General features: G+C 36.7%; 1 pseudogene; it reads left to right on the top strand.

Annotated features, from left to right (window-relative positions):
• The first annotated feature begins 1,767 nt into the window (after nt 1–1,767).
• The window catches only part of LOC108634286, a 35,341-nt pseudogene continuing 31,053 nt past the window's right edge, over nt 1,768–6,055 (top strand).

Below are 6,055 nucleotides of genomic sequence, written 5' to 3'. Positions count from 1 at the left end.
TTAGATAGTAATGCATGAAAGAAGGTACAGTACGAGCTAGCAAGCAACAACTCTCGTTTTCACAGTTAAGAAAAACAACACATGGGCTTCCCTTGTAGCTCAGTTGGTAAATAATCTTTCTGCAATGCAGGAGACCTGGGTCGATTCCTGGATCAGGAAGATCCCCTGAAGAAGGAAATTGCAATCTAATATAGTATCCTTGCCTGGAAAATCCCATAGACAGAGGAGCCTGGCGGGCTACAGTCCACGGGGTCCCAAGAGCCAGACATGACTTAGCGACTAAACCACCACCACCACCAAGGAAGGCCTTTCTTAGATAGTAATGCGTGAAAGAAGGTACAGTATGAGCTACCAAGCAACAACTCTCGTTTTCACAGTTAAGAAAAACAACCACAGTTTTAGGGTGTTATCTCGTTTCTTTTCTCATTTTTCTGCTTTCTGTGTTTTCAGGTAACAGTCCAGCTACACTGGCTTTCTTAGTATTCTTCCAGCCAACTAAACTTGTTCCCACCTCTACAACTTTACTTAGGCTGGCATTTTCTTCTTCATATCTTTGCTCTCATCACCCAAACCTTTTCTCAACTGTCATCTCCCCAGAAAACACTTCCCTAACCACCCTATCTGAAATCACAACTTCCCCCATGCCCTTACTGGGCTTCCCTGGTGGCTTAATGGCAAAGAATCCACCTGCGGATGCAGGAGACACATATTCCATCCCTGGGTCAGGAAGATTCCCCTGGAGAAGGAAATGGCAACTGACTCCAGTATTCTTTCTGGGGAAATCGCATGGACGGGGGACTCTGGTGGACTCCAGTCCATGGGGTCTCAAAGAGCTGGACACGACTTAGCAACTCAACAACAACAACATCCCCTTCCCAGCTTAATTTTCTTTAAAGAAATTCATCTGAAAATATTTGTTTACGCCCACCCCCTTAACAGTAAGCCTCTTGTTCACTGTTATACCCCCAACAAGCTCATAGTAGGCCCTCAAATATTATTTGAGAGAGTGCCAGCCTCAGCATGATGGCCATTTCATCAGCCAGACATGTATTTCACTCCAAGCAGTTACAATATCCCTCATACTTACCCGCTCAACTTTCAAGCATATTAATATTACCATTTTTGACAGTATAGGAGTGTGGATTAGATACTGTATCTCTACTCAGCTTTTGTCTTATATTACATAGTCATATACTAGAACTTTTACCTAGTGTAAAGTGAATTATTCAGTGGCCAGCAATTGCTGTTAAGCTTGATATTGAGATTATGGCAATAATATTAGCCACTCCTTGACATATTCTTGAGACAAACATGGCTTAATGTAAAATATAAAATCATAAAAGAAGTAGAAAATGTAAGTGTATATGTCCATAGCTTTGAGGATGTGGAAGGACTTTCTAAATATGACACAAAATCCACAAAAGCAATAATTGTTAAATACAACTTCATAAATGAAAGCTTCTGAATATCAATACACAACATTAATAAAATTAAAAGACATGATACATTGAGAAAAATAATTTCAATATGATAGCTAAGGATTAGTACTGGTTTATTTTTTTGTTGTTGTTTATAGTACTGGTTTATAATAAAAAGGGAAATTGGCAAAAATGCTGCATATATGATAAGCATGTATGGCTAATATTACTACAAACAGTGCCCAGTTTATAATGGTTTGACTTAATTTTTTTCACTTTAAGATAGTATAAAGTGATACTTATTCAGTACTTCACATTTTGAATTTTGATCTTTTTCTGGGTTAGCGATATGCTGGGCAGTGATATGCTGGGCAGCAGCAGTGAGCTGCAGTTCCCAGTCAACCACATCTTGAGGGTAAATAACCCAGATACTGGTAACAATTCTGTACCCACACAGTCATTCTGTATTTCAATATTCAATAAATGACATGAGATATTCATCACTTTATGATAAAATAGACTTTTTGTTAGATGATTTTGCCTAATTGTAGGCTAATGTAAATTATCTGAGCATGTTTGAGGTAGTCTAGGTTAAACTATGCTATTTGGTAGGTTATGTGCATCAGATGCATTTTCCACTTAGGATATTTTCTACTTAGGATGGATTTTTTTGGGACATAATCCCATCATCAATTGAGGAAGATCAGTAGTCTATGAAGTGCTATTATAAATGTTTTTAAAGGTAAGTGCCCCAATTAAAAAATATGCAAAAGACATGAATTCCATTCAAAGAAGGAGAAAACATTTAGCTGATAAACATAACAATAATAGTAATCAGAGTGAGTAATCAACCTCATGAGTAATCAGAAATAAAAACAATGATACCTCCTTTTTTGCCTAGCAGAATGTCAAAGATTAAATATTTTATAATATTAAGTGTGGATGAAGATGGTGTGAAATGGGCACACTTGTATGCTACTGGTACAAACTGATATAACCATTTTAAGGTAATCTGGCAACATGTATCAGAAGCCTCAACATCCATATTGTTTGACCAACAAGTCCACAGATAGAAATTTATTTTAAGGAAAATAAGTGGACAAGTTTGTAAAAATGTACCTACTAAATATATAAAGATGTTAACCTTGATTAATTGTATAGTATTGAAATACTGAAAAATCAGAAAAATAACTATTCAACAATAATTAGTTAAATACAGTATATCCACATAATGGACTACTACATAGCCATTAGAAATGAGTAGCTAAAAAAAATGGGTAGATCTAGAAATATGTTTTTAAATAGGCAATCTATAAAATAGTACATATTCTATTTTTATATAAAGATACCTGTATATATACATAGAAAAAAGTCTAGAGTATGCATGCAAATAAAATGAAAGAATTATTAGACATTTTGACTTCTTTACCTCTTTCTGTTTTGTCTTGAATATTTACAATATGCATATATTACTTGGTATTGGGAGAGGGGCAATTTTTATTTTTAAAGAAAAGTCTGTTTGAATCTGGAAAAAAAAAAAACAAAAACGAATATCTCCCCAACTACTTATTCCTTCCATGTTTCAACAAGTCTACTCTCTTCTTTCTTTCTTTCTTCTCTCTCCCCCATGTATTCTTTCAAGCTTTTTATAAGCCAGAGCGTGCTTACTTCCAACATCTAGGAAATGAATTCTCAAAACAGTTTATCCCATGATGGCGTTCAGTGCCACACTAGAACCCAAGGAAGCAACCACTGAATAATTCTCATTGAGTTTCTCTTCAGCCTAATTACATCTCTCTCATATGCTTTTTACATGTGTGTGATGTTCACATAATTTTTATCACTTCCTTAACAGAGAAAAATAATAGAATATTCCAATTTTCCTTCTGTTCATTTATTCAGCAAAATGTTTTGAACATCTACTATATGATGATCATCTACAGTAGATTGACCATCTGCTATATCTCTCAGATATAAAATGGTGGCTGGGAATAGATCAGTGAATCACAAACCACAAGTCCCTGCCCTTATGGCAAGACAGACATTGACCAAATACTTATAAATGTAATGAACATTACAAAGGAGACATGGGTACAATAGGAGGGATATATAAAAGGAACGTTTAACCCACAGAAGTTGCCATTTTTAGCTGAGACTTGAGCTGAAGGAAAAATGATGGTTAAAGAGGGAAGGGAGATAAGGGAGGAGCCCCGAGGGAGGGAATAACCTATACAAATTACCTGGGGTCAGAAAATGGAGACTAGGAAACTGAAAGAATAGCTTGTTTTCTCTAGAAAAACATTCTATTTTATTTTCTTCATAGCACTCATCACACTGGAATTTATTTTGTCTATTTGCTTATGATGTTTACTGATTGTATTTCTATGTTTATAGTCTGTTAGTCTTCCCACTGGCCCGCTCCCAGTGTAAAGTTCTGTGGGAACTGAGGCTTAGCCCCACTCCTTCACCACTGTATTTTCCAAGCCTGAAATACATAATAGACATTCATCAGTATTTCTGGACTGAATCAATGAATTGCTGTGCTGTGCTTAGTTGCTCAGTTGTGTCCAGCTGAGTGGGTTGCCATCCCCTCCTTCAGGGGATCTTCCCAACCCAAGGACTGAACCCATGTCTCCCACATTGCAAGCAGATTCTTTACAGTCTAAACCACCAGGGAAGCCCAAATCAATGAATTAGCTTGTAGTTCAAATTAGAGATTTCGGATCTTATCCTCAGAGCAATGGGAAGTTAGTTATTGAAGAGTTTTAAAAGGATTGCTGCTGCTGCTGCTAAGTCACTTCAGTCATATCTGACTCTATGCGACCCTATAGACGGCAGCCCACCACCCTCCTCCATCCCTGGGATTCTCCAGGCAAGAACACTGGAGTGGGTTGCCATTTCCTTCTCCAATGTATGAAAGTGAAAAGTGAAAGTGAAGTCGCTCAGTCGTGTCCGACTTCGCGACCCTATGGACTGCAGCCCACCAGGCCCTCCATCCATGGGATTTTCCAGGCAAGAATACTGGAGTGGGGTGCCATTGCCTTCTCCGTTAAAAGGATTACTTAAAAGCAATCTTTATGGCTGCTATGTGTTCATTTTTTTTTTTGCGTTTTCTTTATAGTGGATTTATTTACTATTTAAAGAGTCCAAACTCCTTTATTTTTAAGAAATTCAACAGGCTTTGTGGCATCCTCCCAAATATCTATTTATTTAGTTTGGATACTGCCTGTAATGTCTTTGTTAAAATTTTTGGCACAGGAATAAACAAAATCAGTTAACCAGAAAACCAATATCTGCTTCTTAGCACTTCCATTTTGCTTAAGTTCATTTCTTTAGGAGTTCATAATAATATTCAAAACATGAATGGATTTTAAATGTTTTCTTCAGTTTGCCCTGAGAAAGGGGCAACAGGATAGGAAGAGACAGCTGAGCTCATTCATTCATTTATTCATTGATTCAGTTAAGTCTTTCATTCAACAGTATTTGTTTGCCATGGCACTGTGCTAGGTCTTGGGGCTACAGATATAAAAGATATAGTCTCTGTCTTGAGGAAGTTCACAATCTAGAAGAAAGGCATCCTGGGAGGATATATTTCACCTGCAGCCATTTTGTGCCAATATATGGAAGCTAAAGCTTATCTGTTGGTTCCATTATAGGGGCCCCAGCAACACTTTTTAGGAAGTCAGCCACAAGTTTGTATTTATAGAGTGTTTGAGGTCTTAAAAATAAATGAAAGAGAGTAAAGCACAAAAAGTATAAGAGTAAATCCCCTTTATTCCTAACCATCTGTGGAAGATATTTTTAACCTAAAAACCTTAAGAACATCTTGTATATTCGCCTTAGACTAGTTAAAAAGATTACAATTGGTTTCATTTCTAGCAGCACAATGCCATGTTTACACCAGCACTGCTATTTAAGGCCTAGTTGCTCTAAAATTCAGTTCATCTCTTTGAAAAGGTATATAGTAATGTGTATGATTTCTCCAACCAATGCCCTGTAAGTTAATTAACTGAGGTTGCTCTCCTCCAGTAAAATATACTCTAGAAAAAAAAAATGTTATTGCAAATATTCAAACATAGTAGAAATAAAATATGTACTGATGCCTGGTTAATTACGTTAGTAGTGGGGTAACTCAGTAGATTCACTGTCATATCTTTTTTCCCCAGCTATTACAGCAACAATTAAAGAGTTCCCTTTCCAGTCTATGCTTTTGGGGGATATAAAAAATAACCTGCCTAAGGAAGCAATATCAAGCACCTTATGTACTGAAACATCAATGTTTCAGATGTTCTGGTTTAGAAAGCACAGGGCAGTTTTCCAGCTCATGCCAGAAACAACCAGGAAGTGAGCTTCCTGTAACAAATCAAGTGCAGTATAGCAGAGAGAAGACAGAAAGCTTGGATTTAGAGAAGAAATACCCATCTTATCTCCAATTATTAATCTATTTTAATAAATACTTTGTCACTTATTTAAAATGGCAAATAACTAAATGTTTCAAATAGATTAAGCTGACTATGCACTTTCCCTGGCATCAAGCAACTTTATACCAAGTTTCTGTTTAGAGAGATGACTCTGTCCATGTTTATCTCTGTCCTCTTCAGTCATCATGAAAGCTTCAAGCTCATCTGGTCCCACAC

This window comes from Capra hircus (genome assembly GCF_001704415.2).
Source record: "Capra hircus breed San Clemente chromosome X unlocalized genomic scaffold, ASM170441v1, whole genome shotgun sequence".
Taxonomy (NCBI): Eukaryota; Metazoa; Chordata; class Mammalia; order Artiodactyla; family Bovidae; genus Capra; species Capra hircus.
Note: the sequence above shows the minus strand (reverse complement) of the source record. Positions and strands in the feature narration are given on the sequence as shown.